The sequence below is a fragment of the Salminus brasiliensis genome, chromosome 3, assembly GCF_030463535.1.
Source record: "Salminus brasiliensis chromosome 3, fSalBra1.hap2, whole genome shotgun sequence".
Lineage (NCBI taxonomy): Eukaryota > Metazoa > Chordata > Actinopteri > Characiformes > Bryconidae > Salminus > Salminus brasiliensis.
In genome coordinates this window covers 26,626,987-26,641,682 of record NC_132880.1, presented here as the reverse complement: position 1 = coordinate 26,641,682, position 14,696 = coordinate 26,626,987, and the positions used below count along the sequence as shown (strand labels likewise).

At 38.2% G+C, this 14,696-nt stretch overlaps 1 protein-coding gene across 2 annotated transcripts in view; it reads left to right on the top strand.

Annotated features, from left to right (window-relative positions):
• Positions 1-14,696, top strand: part of grb10a (growth factor receptor-bound protein 10a) — a 69,296-nt gene that overhangs the window by 34,946 nt on the left and 19,654 nt on the right. The window lies entirely within an intron of this gene.

The window sequence follows — 14,696 nt, the reverse complement described above, 5'->3', positions numbered from 1 at the left end:
CCGAACTTCAAGTTCAACCTTGCCATCTGCCACTATTTTTCAAAAGCTACAAATGTACAATGTTTAGGGTAGTTCTTGAGTAGCAGGCGGCAGCTGAGAATCTTGTCTGTTAAAAGGGCCTAGAGGATGCCAGAGGGCGCTCTGCTACAACAAAACCCAGGATCGGAAGTGGATCTGGCTTTAAATGCCGAAACCCAATCAATTAAAAATGCGTGGCTTGGCCCCTGATCTTGAATTGTTAGAATGGAATGTGGCATCCCTAATTAAAACCAACAACAACAAAAAAAACCTGTGAGTGTACACTGTAAATAATGTTTGTTGCTCAGACCAATAGAAATGCTCTAAATTACTTGCCATTGACTCTAATTTTACTTTGACTTGCATTCAAAGTCTTCTGTAAAGTCACTGTTATGGAGATGCATACTTTTCCCTATTTTGATTTATATATTTATATATGAAAACTATATGTCAATAATTATGTTGCTGTTTTAGGCTTATTGATGTATTTGCTTAATGTTCTTGAAACTCTGAAAATCATGGCTTGCTTTATTGCTTTTGGTCAGAGGTGTACATGTTACATGAAACGGACCTTGGTCCTGCAAACTAGACACGATAACCAAAGACTTGGAGTGGCAGGGCAGAATCTTTTGTTTTTGCTATACACTGAAGACATTTGTTTGCGAGGGAAAGATTTAGATCAGTTTCAGCTTTTATTTTCTTGTACTTACCTTATTTATCTAGATGTGGTCATTTCTGAACAACATGTCATGAACAGGTCTGAACAGGTCATGTTAGCTTTTGCTTGATTAGAAATAAAGGCTGCAGCCACGACAGCCTTTTGTGGATAACATTGGTGACCCCTGACTCAGATCATGGCACTTTTGGTGGCAGAGGTTAATCTTGGCCTCAGTAGTTCTTAAAGTGTTTTTCCTGAACTTTTGTGGCCCGTCTCTGGAGTTCTCTGCAAATTCCCATCTGGCTTCTGATTCGTACAGCTGATGAATTGGTTTGTACCTCTGTTCTTCAAGGAAGTCTTTCAGCTCCCCTGTTTTTCGAATGGTGGAATGTGATACATCACTAATAACGTCCACAGGGTAGGGGTGGAGGTAACCTTGACTTTCCTTCCTTTTTTCTTTTTTTTCCTTTTTCTTTTTCTTTACAGCTCAGCTCGCAATGCTTCTCTCATCATTTGCTGTTGTTTTTCTTGGCTGACCTGTTTGTCTGGTTGCTGGTACACCAGAGGTTTCTTTGTGTTTCAGGACAAGTATTGGTTTTGTTCAATGCTTGTGCAATGGCTCTGATTTGTCTTTCTTTTTCAGTTTTAAAAAGCCTTGCTTTTGTCTCATAGACAACTCTCTGTTCTTCCTGGTTCGTCAAATATAGTGATCGCTGGTAAACATCAAGAGTAGATATTCAGAGCTATTAATTGTTAAAGCAGTCAATCTGACAGGGCACACTTGGGCAACAAGAAACACCGGTCAGTAAAATGTTTGAGTATTTGTGCTGACTTAAGAAATAGATGGTTGCAAACAAAAAAGGGCAATTATTTCATGCGGTCAGTCGTCTCACACTCCTTTTTTCACCTTAAACCCAAACATAGAGCAAAAAAAAAAAAAAAGAATTGGCCCTGTTTTGTAAATGACCATTTGCATCCAAATGTTTTATATCTGTTTAATTCAAGCAGTCATGCACAACTTCACTGTTTTATTTAGTATAGGTTTTAAGTGTGACTGATTTTGAGTTATGAAAAATGTATTTATTTTAATTAATTTTAATGAGGGATGAATATTGAGTACTTAAGGAATGACTGAAATGAGTTAGAAAACCACCACCATGTAAAAAACATAGTTGTTTACAGTGTAAATGATCCTGTTACTTTCCCATATCAGCACTGGTTCATAGGTTTCTTTGGTTGGAAGATGTAAAGTGATGAACTAAGTTTTCTTTCTTATAAATGAGACATCTGTATAACAACACAAATTTAAGATTTTAAATTTGAACTTACTTTATCTTTATCTGTTGTTTAAAAGTTAATATGTATGTATTTTTTTTATTTAAACAAGTTAATACAATTTACATCCACAATGCCTCATGTCAAGAGGACATTGTTGATATTGTAGTTCATAGCTTATATAGCTCATTTTCATTGTCTCTCTTAATCCTTCCGCTCACATTTTCCGGTTCATTTGCAGAAATTTTTCACAACAGTCAAACTATCTCTCTTTTGAGACTCACATTCCTGGTCATTGGAGTTTAAGGGCCCTTAACCCTCTCTGCTCCCTGGGTGCCACAGCAAAGGCTGCCAACCGTTCTGGGCATGTGTGTTCACTGTCACTGTGTGTGTTTGATTACTAGTGTGTATGTCTGTTCACTGCACGGATGTGTTGGAGGCACAGGCCAAATTTCCACAAATGGGCAATATAGTGGTCTTCTCCTAAGTGAAAAAGCTTTAGCAGCAGAGATGGGAGCGTCTCTGTGTTTGACTGCTGAGGAACCCTTGCAACAGTTGTCAAAGCTTTATGCGAAATCCGACTACTGTTTGCCCAGAGGCAGTGAGAGTCTCCAAGGTCAACTGGAACAAATTAAAAAAATGCATCCTTTAGTATCCGAATTACGCTTCCTGACCGAAATACCAATTCTCACATAATGCTGCTTTATAGACATTTTTTCCCCTCTCCTCAATCTAATTTACACAAAATTAACAATTCAATAAAATAACATTTAGGAAACCTGTGTACAAAAGTATGAACACCCCTAAACAAATGGCATGATTTGTTGTTGTGGGTGTTTATTTATTTATTTTTAATAAAAAATAAAATAATTTCAAGTGAAAAGTGAATTTTTGAATTTTTTTTTAAGTAAAAAGAAAACCCATAAAATGTGCCAAAATCTTTTGTATATGTATTATTGTGTCCAATATATTAAATATAAAGCAAATGAAAGGTAATTAAAAGTGATTTTATTAGAGTTGTTAGTGATTTTTATTTAGAAAAAAAAAACAAAAAACAAGGTAATTTGTTCAGAAGTGCCAAAACAACTAGGTACGACTACCGGGCATTGCACGAAAACCTTTTTTTAATAACCCTGTAGTTGGCTTTTGTGGCAGCTGTGGTGAGCGATTAGGAAACACCCAGTGTAAACCCATCCACCCACATTCATACAGACACAAAAACGTCTGTATAAGTCAATAACAGCAGCAGCATCAGTGAATCGCTATAGAGCAACTACAGAGCAGGTTCATCCGGACTGTCTGAAATCTCTCTGGCTAAGAGATATATAAAATAAAAGGAGCTGCGTGTTTGTATGTATGGGTGTGTGTATGACCCCAGGTCAGGCGCAGAGGGGTTTATTAGAGTTTGCAGTAGACAGATCCTCTCCTCATGCAATCTATCAATGTTCTCATGCCAGTCTGTTTTTTTTCTTTTCCTTTCTCTCCCTCTAAGTACTTTCCATTATTGAAATACTTCAAATGCACACTGCGTGTGTGGTAGACCTGATACAGTTTTAAGTGCTGACCTGACCATGACCCCCACCCATTTGTAAAGAGTGTGTGACTGTGGTGGAGTTGTTTTTGGCAGTGTGCCAGTAACTGGATCAGCTGGTGTGTGCGTGCGTGTGTGTGTGTGCGTGCGTGTGTGTTCTATCATGTACACGTGCATAAACAGACAGAAGATCCTACATACACTAGCACACTGTAACCAAATAACACAGGTTAGCGGATCAGTGTTTGTTGGGATGTAATGAAAGGCCATAATTGAAAGCATAGCAACAGATCAAAACAGTGTTGTTAGGCAAGCTGCTTGTAATTTCTCTTGTTTTGCACACACATCCAGAAAGAGAATGTAACACTCTGCCAGACATTCTGCAATCCAATGAGTTGTTGGTAAGCTATGTCAGAAAACAGGGTGTCTGCTTCCCCTTTAAAATCAGTGAAAATTTAGATTAGTAAAACATGTTTACATCCACTTCTTCAACCACATGTCTTTTGCAAACATTGTTCTTTATGGAACCAAAAATGGTTCTTCTCACAGAAATGCACATAGCATTTTTACCAGCGAGAGCAGTGCTCACCTTTCAGATTTTAAAACCGGCGCTGAACGGCATGTTCAAAATCGGCAGGAGTAGCCAAATGCATAGACATAATAGAAAACTCAGTCATAATGCATTTACCACACTATAACCACACAGACCCTTGAGGATTTAATTGAAAAATATACTCCATCAATATATTTGTCAGGTCACTCATCAAATGTATCACTTCTGACTATAAATATTAATGCATCAATCATTGAGGTATCCTTCTATCCATTTAACGTAGTCAAGTTTCCCCACCATCCTTAAAATCTTGTCTTTTTTTTTTTTCTCTATACAATATGACTGCAGCCTAAAAAACAGTAATTGATTTTAAAGAGAGGAAATGTAGCTCCTAACAACTGTGCAAGATCTGGTAGGCCACCAAAACTGCCCCAATCAGATAAACAGCACTTTTTTTTGTAATTTGGCCAAGGGTTCCCAAACTTTTGCCAAATTTTTAAAAGTTAAAAAATCCAAATGTTTAATTTGTCATATACACAGTTCTACACAGTAGCTAGCATACTATAAATGCTTTGATAACTAAAACAGGATAGAATATAGGGTACAATTTGGTCAAATAAAATAACTTAAGTAAAGTATTACAAAATATACAGAGATAAAAACATTTATGAAAAAAATGGCAAAATCTGCACAGAATTCACACAAAATACAAAAGAAATGTACAATAAAGAGATGTGTGATCAAGTGTAAAGTGCAACAAGTGCAAAGTGGATGTGCAACATAATTTTTCTCAACAATCTTTACAGCCACAGTCCAGGTCCAAAGAAACACACTCACATCCTCAATGTTTGGATATCAGTATCCTAAAACTGAGGCCAAAATAAAAGAAATGATGTTTTTTAAAATGTAAAAGTCCAATTTAAATCCAGTTCAGTTAAGCATAGAAACGTACACCCTTTACTAACCTTAAATTTTCACTCAAGATCTACACCTCAGCCCTGTTCGGTTTCAGATTTGTATTTATTTATTTTCTTTTCTGAGGTGGACGGGGTGACCAGCATGCATTCCCACCACATTTAAACAGGCAAATCTGACTCATTTTCATGCTCTCACTTTTTTGTTTCTCTTTCCTGCTATCCTTCTCTTTTAATCTTACTTTCTCTCAGACACTTTTTTTTTTTTTTATCTTATGTCTCACTTTCTCTCAAATTCTTCTCAAGGCACAGCTGACGGTTTTTCCAACTCTGACAAAGGAATTAATTTTGTCAAACTTACTACTTATTATTTGACATCAGATTTCTTCTCTTAATGGTTGATCATTTGAGAAACATTGGAAAAATGTATTTTATTCTATACTGCGGCATGTGCATGTCCTCTCCTACTGGGGCCACCAGGTTCCCCACCTCTAGACTGTGCTCACTAATTCTGTGTTTGATTCCGGTTCTCCTGTCCTGCAGTCATTGTTTAATGTGTAGATGGTGAGCAGCTTTACTGGTACACTTTAGGGAATTGTTAACATTTTAAGTTTCATCTGTTCATATCATGTTTTATCTAAGAGTAATGGAAAGCATGCTCTAGGTTGCGGGTTTCCTAGAATGAACTGGTGGCTTGCTTTGGTTTTGTCCATGTTTACTGTCCGGGCCCCGTTCTGACAGTCCTGCTCCAGCAGGTCCAGCTGCTGCTGTAACCCTCAATCTGTGGGGGGCAGCAGCAGCAGATCATCTGTGTATCATCTGTTTATTTCAGCACTTCTGTATTTTTAGGGTGAGTCCAGAGGCTGTGTTTGTTGTTCCAGGAGTGTTGCTAACTCGTTATATAGATATTAAAAAAAGGTTGGACTCGAGCTGTGGCGTTGTCTCACCCTGCACTGAGTGAACACTCTGTTCTGCTAATTACCTTAAATGTAAATTGTGTTTCTCCTAAGAATCATTAGAATGATGGTCATTCATAATAATGATAACTAAAAATGCATAATGTCCTCTCTTACTCTGCTTTCTAAGTTCTAGTTTAGTACTTGGATGGAATATGGGAAAAGCGTGACCCCAGAGAGGCTCACTTAAAAACATAAACAGTGTTTTATTTGGTTTTAGAATAAAGATAAATTAAACATATTCACTGGAAAGATATGTAGATTGCTGACTATGTGCATGGCGAGTCCAAACTTGCAAATAAGTGTCTAGCACTCTGAAAATATAAATAATGGATACCCACCAAACATGTAAAGTCTATAAGACAATAGCAGAAGAAAGTGTTTTGAGGTAGCCATTTCCTCAGTTCACAATGTAATTTAGAAATATCAGTCGACAAAAAAAGGTAGAGCTCAAGTTTGAGATCTGAAAGACCAAGAAAACCTTTACTAGAAATGCTTAAAAGGAAACGTGTCAAGTGCTCAAAAATCAGTTAAACAAGCCTGATGCACTTTGGAGTCCTAATTAAGTTAAAATAGAACATTTTGTTTGGAGAAAAAAGGTGCAGAATTTCATGAAAAGGACACCTCTCCAACTGTTAAACACAGGAGTAGATGGATCATGCTTTGTGCTTGTGTTGCAGCCAGTGGCACAGGAAATATTTAACAGGTTGAGGAAAGTATGGATTCAACTACATCCCAACACATTCTGGAAGCTAATATCACACACCAAGATGAAAAGATAAGGCTAGCAGGATAAGGATCTTAAACACACCTCAAAATCAACAATAGACCACCTCACGAAGTGCAAGATGAAGGTTTTGCCATGGCCCTCACAGTCCCCTAACCTAAACATCAGTAGGAATCTGTGGATAGACCTCAAAAGAGCAGTGTAGCAAGACGACCAAAGAATCCCAAGATGCCTTTCGCAATGAAAATCCCCCAAACAAGAACTGAAAGACTCTTATCTGGCTACAAAAAGTGTTTACAAGCTGAGATACTTGCCAGAGGGGGTGTTACTAAGTACTGAGCATGCAGGGTGCCCAATGTTTTACTTGGTGCCTTTCTATTTTTTCCTCTTTAAATGTAAAAGATGAAAATTAAAAAGTAATCTGGTTGAAAATATTAAAGAAATATTTCATCTTTAACTTTATGCCTTATCTTCTACTTACAGATATTTTGACTGGGGTACCTTATTATATATGGTACTTATTGGACGTATTGTATATGGAATATGTGTATGTGTATGTGCGTGTTCTGGTGTTCAGTTTCTTTGCATATTTTGTTGGGGTTGACATGTGTACACACAGACACACACTAGGCCAAACAGAAAAGAGCATTACACACACACACACACACACACAGAATATGTATGTCATGGGTTGGATTCTTGGAAATCCCCCTCATCTAAATAAGGGTGAGCGTAGGACATGGGCAAAAATACACATACTGCCTGCAGGAAGTGTGTCTCTGTGTGTCTCTGTGTGTCTCTGTGTGTCTCTGTGTGTCTCTGTGTGTCTCTGTGTGTGTGTGTGTGTGTGTGTGTCTTTCCATGTTTGCAGCCTTAATCCTATGTTTGTATGAGATATACATTGTGGAGGAGTGCTGTCAAATCAACTCCAGTGAGTGCTAGCTTCAGTCTCTGCTGAGACTGTGTGTGTGTGTGTGTGTGTGTGTGTGTGTGTGTGTGTGTGTGTGTGTGTGTGTGTGTGTGTGTGTGTGTGTGTGTGTGTGTGTGTGTTCAGTCTTTATTGCTTTATCTTTATGTCTTAAAGGGCCCATATCCAAAAGTTTTCTTAGCTCTTTATAGATTGCCTGCAGATGATCAGAATATGAACAGAATATCTGGTTGCGGTCGGCTCAGCAACGTTTAAGGTGATGGTTAGATTAGATGGATAGGTTTTGGGTTGAGGTTATGGTAAGTATCAGGTTTAGGATTAGGAGAAATTAAATCCTTGAGATCAACCTATTGATCAGTTTGGTTTTCCAGAAACAACATTGTAATTCATTCATATTACAGCCTCTCCTTCAAGGCTTGTTGTTGTCACAGTGCCTTTAAATGAGAAATGATCTCAAGTCTGATTAGCTGTCCTGTATTGTGCCTCATTTAAAAAGCATTCAGAGATAAAACACTCCTGAGAAGTGTCATATGAGTGGGCGAGGTTAAATAGGGGTAGGTTGTATAGATGGGCTGTTTTTTTCAGCTTTGTGTGCAGATATGCTCCGTGTGGTTTGGGGGAATGAATGGCGAGTTTTAAAGCATTAACAGTGTTTAGGCTACATATTACTTTAACTCTTTCAATAGGAAAAACAAGCAATGGATATAATTTTTTTCCCATATTATTTCTTCTTTTAGGATGTTAGATTAAATGAAAAGAGCGCAAGAAAGCATGCTGCTTTTTCCCAGCTGTCAACAAAGATCGGGCATACTAACCATTTCTACTTGTTTAATTTGTTGGTGTTTGCCAGTTTGCCTACTTCTCCTTTATAACCCATTGAGACAAGTGGAGATCCGGGTGAAAGTGTGGATTCTAAACACTTAGGTGAATACCACTGAATTCAGTTGTATTTGTATGTAGCAAAGGTGATGTTTCATCAGGATTTGATTTGATCTATTATTGTGGTGTATAAAGTTTTGTTGGGTGAAAGAAAACCGTCCTGCAAGATCCCAACCATCCTAAAAGATGGTTGTGCTTTGCTTTGCCTAGCAACCACCCAGGGAGACCACACTAACCACTAAGCAACATCCTAGAAATCACCTAGCAATCATTTAGCAAGGCCCCAGAAACCATGCTGTAAAAACATAACCATCCTAAAAGATGGTTGTGTATTTCTTTGCCTTGCAACACCGCAGCGACCATCCAGGGAGACCAGACCAAACACTTAGCAACTTCCTAGAAACCACCTAGCTATCATTTAGCAAGGCCCCAGCAACCATCCTATAACATCATAACCATCCTAAAAGATGGTTGTGCTTTGCTTTGCCTAGCAACCACCCAGGAAGACCACACCAACCACTTGACAACATCCTAGAAATCACCTAGCAATCATTTAACAAGGCCCCAGGAACCATTAAAATAACTTGAAAATGCCTGATAAAGATCAGGTGTGTTTGTTGCATGCTGTTTGTTAAGTGGGGAATAAAGGACTGTGGGGCTGATTTGTAGATTTAACATCTTGGGAGGCTTTTTCAGATTTTTTTTAACCATCACCAAGCCTGCGAGATCAGCCTTTCCCTAAACATCCATCATTTTTTCTTACTGGAAATGCTTAACTAAACAAACACAGCAAAACAAAAGAGGACGACACAGTGCGCACACACACACACCACACACATCCCGAGTGGAGAGCCATTGTGCTGCCGAAATGATTCATGTACATTTTATTTGGTCCCTTAGTCACAATGTGTGTGAAAACTGTGTGGGTTTCCAGAGTACACAAACATCTCTGTTTTTCATCGTTTCAGGACACCGAAATATCAACAAAACATTTAATTTCAGCCCAGTACTTTAAATTACATCGTTTGTAAAATAAAATAAGTAAAAATAACAGATTCTCCACAGTAAAAAACTTTAAATACACTTTCCCTCACTTTTGTTTTTACACTTTTCTCTACATTTAACCATTTTATATATTTACTAAATTTTACATTTTTTTAAAATATCATTTTGTGTAAATAGTAACTGAGCAAAGGTGCCCACTTGACTGTATATAATAGTCTGAAAACATAACACATAATAATGTGTTAATGGTTCTATTAGGTTCCATTGACTTGACTTATATGGAACAATATAGTATAATACACTGCATATAACAAGTTTTCACATCATAATGTGCAATAATGTGTTTCTACTGTGTTATTATTAAACCTGTAAAGCCATTAATCCAGCAACATTTTCCACTACTCTGTGCCTTAACTCCATGTGCTAACCTTAATGGTGTTGAATTTAATTGCAATGGTTAATGGAGCAAGCACAAAAAGCTGAAAATAATAAATTCAAGTTTAATGTATAAATTAATATGATGTTTTTTTGGGGAAAAATAATAAACAAAAAATTTCCAACAATTCTAGAATGACCCAAATACGAAAGTCACAGAATTTAGGTGAGATGCTATATAATATGTATTTTTATAGTTATGTGATTTGGTTCTCTATAATGTGTTTAATAGCCTACTCCTCTCAGTTTCAAACAAATAGGTTCTGTGCTGAAAGGTATGTTGTACTTCTGCTGGTAAGACTTCCATGACCATATATTTCCTTTTGTAGCTGTAATTCAACAGTAAAGACATGGTGGGAGTGTATTCCCCCACATGGATTTGTTAGGATGGACTGTTTTGTTAGCTTCAGAGAACACTGCTGTGAGTGATTGTAAGAATAGAGGGCAGTCTGCAATAGTGCTAAAAACAAGAAAGCCAATAACCAATCCAATAAAATATGATTGGCATTTGGCATGACATTTGCCAAAAACTCCAAAAATGTAAAGAAAAAAATGGGTGTGGATTAATCTCATTTGTGGAACTTTCACATACTTTTGTCTGTTATGAACTAGGGAATTGGTAGGAGTGCTTGTTTAAGTCCTTTGTTTTCCCTCTTGATTTTTAGGATTGTTTCTGTAACAGCAAAGAAAATAAATTATTAATAATGAACACTAAAATATCCCTACATGTTGATGTCCTATATCCAGCTCTGTCATATGTAATGAGTGCATTTTTGGTACATGATTTACTTTGCTACTTTCATTTAAACAGAGTCACTCTTATTCTCACTAAGCCTCACCCCAGCCCTAATCCTAACCCTCACCCTAATCCTGACCCTAACCTTAATCCAACCTAATCCTAATTTATACCCTAACCCTAAGCCTAACCAAAACCTGGTGGTGCCCGCAGCATGTCTATAACCTCCATGTTGAGTATACCGAGATGGGGTGTGTTATGCTAGTAACGTGTTCAGTGACTACTCAGGGTAACATTGACAGATATGAAGTTAGACACTGATAAACAGCTATATTTAGACAAGCAAAAAAAAATCTTGATGCTTCTTTATTTATTCTATAAATGTATAATAAAGACCCATCATAATAGTGTCAATGTTATCAATTACCAATAATGTAATATGGTATTTAAAATTATGAACCTAAAAATGTACTTTTTACTAATAATGTAATACCTCAAGACATTGCATCCCATTATTAAGCAATTTATTACATTATTGGGAAATCATTGCTGAATTGGATTCTACAAGATTTGTGCATTATTGTAGCAAAGTCTTGCTACACCTAACCTTAACCCACCGTTGTCCTCTCATTGTAAAGACCTTTGGTCCTCATAGAGATCGTAATACTAGAACACACCACACACACAACCACTCACATGAGGTTAGCCGCATGGACTAAAATACTTCTTCCCAATGATGCCTCTGCCAGCATCTCAGAACCAAAAGACCTGTCCATAAGCAATTGTCTGAAATGGATCTCTGCCATGGGAGCTGAATGTGTTTGTGTGTATGTGTTCTGTCCTTATCCTTTACTAGAAGTGTGTTTATGGCAGCACACTCCAGTCTGTGTGACCGAGCCTGAGGAGAGAGACACACACACACACACAAACACACACAAACACACACCATGTCCGCGTCTGCCTCTCAGTCAGCTGAGTGTGATTATGAGCGCTGCTGGGACACGACTCCCCCGGGGACAACTTGACCCAAGGTTGCTAAAAACACCATCATGAGAACTCTCCTCTGCTCTCCTTCTCTCTGTGTTTCTCTATTTCTCTGCTTCTGGTTCTGCTTTGTTCTTTGCTTTTCTTCTCCTCCTCCTCCAGATTCTGCTGTTCTGTCCTCACAGTGAGGTACTTTTCTATCTGAAAATACTCCGCCAGTTAGAAGTCAGAAGAGAACAAATGTTTTTTTAAAAGTTGAAATAGAAATCAACCAGCTTTTTTTCAGTTTTAGTAGCAACATAAAAACTGAACCTGCATAAGCATTTTGGTTCCATAAGGGACCATTTTTGTAAAAGAGATGTGTGAAGAACTTGCATATTCAATAATACTCACACATTTTTACCAGTGTGAACTCTTCTTCCGCCTTTTTTTATTTAGACCTTCAGCTACTTTTGTGAAGCGAAGACTCTGATTGAACCCATTTCAAGCACCAAACTGAGCACCAACTGAGCACTCTGGGTCACATGTGTTCTCACATATGAAGTATGTGGATATTTAGTACGCAAGTGCCTTTTAAAGGCAAATTTAGATTATGCAGTGTTCACAGTTAACTGTGTTAACTGGCTATTTTGGCAGTGAGCAACAGGACAAAAACATGCACTGCGAGGCCCTGGATTTTAGACCATATGGACTACTTTAGAGTTAGGTTTAAAGTGTAGACTTAACTTGTAATTAATGGGATGGTGTTGGCTATATTTTATGGCTTTATGGCACTAAAATGCATCCTGGACTATTTTTTCAGTTCTGTTTTACTGCAAAGCCAAAAATAAATTGAATTGAATTGAAAAATTTTAAAGTAGTCATTAGAATGATTTTTTTTTTCTAATTCAGTGTTTTATACTTTTCTATACAGATTTTACATTATTTTGTTTTAAATGCTGCATGTAGTTGAATACTTGCAGCTGTAAAAGTGTTAAAGATTTTAGTAAGAAGTGCCTTCTTTTGTACCAATGGGGTTTTTACATGGGTATGCACACACTCTCTTAAACACACATACATAACACTTGAACACACTGACCCCACTTAACCTGGGGATATAGTGTGCATGTAAAATCCAGTACACACACACACACACACACACACACACACACACACACACACACACTCAATATGCCTACATGCTCAGCAGAACTGTGGGTCTGGTGCTGGTTAACATAGCAGACATTTCTCTCTCTGTCTTTATTAGTGTCACACACACACATGCACACGCACACACAGCAGCACTGGCCTCTCAGACACACATGAGTCTGATTATGACTCAGTATTCCATTACCTGCGTTCTGCAGCGCAAGAACGCTGAGTAAACCTGCCACAGTGCTTGGGTAACATTCCCACAATGTGAAAGAAACCTATGTACACAATGATATGAAACACATAGAGAAACTATATCTACAGAAGTATCCAGACACTTTCTAATCCAGCTCATATTATGTCCATAGAAAAACATTGCCAATGGGACACTCTGAAGCAGCCACACATGAGCCTAAGTTCACAGTGTCCAATGCCAAGTGTCGAGAGAAGGATATAAAGCCCCCCCCCCCCCCCCCCAAACGAGCATTAGGCTGTGGAGCTGTAGAACGTAGTTCTCTGACTCAACCCCGACCCTGTTCACTGTACTTAGCACTAGCAAATGGTAATAAGACTGCCAAAACCACTAAAACTATAACTAGGCTTATAAACTATAACTATAACTTGGATGGTAAAGCATCTGGCTTAGGGACACCACAAGTAAAGCTGGAGTGTTACGACTGATTTTGATCATGAGCAGGATACGGGCACCAAAATTTGCTTAGCTGTACTACCGACCTAAAGCTGATGGTATTCCTTTACCTCTAACTGGCCTGTTTAATGCTAAAGTATAATTCCACATCTTGCAAGGTTTCTTGATTATTGATTGGACATGTGTGCCCAAACAGTATTCAGATTTACAAGATGCTTCTTAATTTAAGGAACTGTCAGGATGTTAACCAGGCAAACTCCATGCTACAGCTATGCAAGAGACCTCAGCATGTGAACAACACTCCTTACATGTTTGTAGAGGCAAGTGTGGAATTAGCTTCCCCTCACCTAAAGGGCCCATATCATGGACATTTTCTTTTTTTAAGTAATATATATGAATCCCATATATTAATTTTATACTAATATTATAACTATTATACTTTCAGTGCATATCGTCCACTTCCCCAGACCATAAAGTCCATGTATGGAAAATAAGCTGCAGAAACAGCCTGTTTTGAATTCTCTGTTCCTTTGGAAGCAACTCATTAACATCTATCTTCCTATCCACAGTTTAGCTCCACCCACTCATATTGAGTTTCAGCATTGAGGCACAATACAGGGCAGCCAGTCAGAACATCGCTGATTTATCTTGTTTCAGTCTTAAAGGCACAGTAACAAATGCAATCTCTTTAGTTCAGCCTCCCATAAATGATAGAGGTTTGAAAATGCTAATGTAGAAAGAAATTACATAAATAGCATGGTTAGTATGCTTCAGGAATAATATTGAAGAAAAATGTAGGTGACTGGCTCTTTAAATTCTAACTTTAAAACAACATCAGAACACACCTATCTGCCTCTGCCGTATCATCTTGTAGGAGATCCATGTTTAAATGACCCGTCCCACTTTTTACCGGCCAAGAAAACCACCATGCAAACCTAGCTACGCCATGGCAACCCTCAGATATCTCCTGCCAGAGACTTGACTGACTACTACATGACCTTTTGGAGCATTTAGAAAACCCTTTATTAAAGGTTTAAGCAGCATCAGCTCCCTCACACGTGACCCCAACAAGAAGAAGGACTTGACACGTCCTGAGCAAACGTTTGCCTGCGGTCACGTGACTGAGGCTATACATTTGCAAAGCTTTAGGCAAACAGCCCTGGGAAGGGCTTTCTGACCCAAAGGCCTATTGGCAACAATGGGGGAGCGTATGCAAAACCTGAAGAGGGCGTTTTACCAATGCTCTGCAAACATTTGCTCGCTACTATGAAAGAGAATTGCCTATACCCCCCAGTATCCACCCCCCCCCATACACAC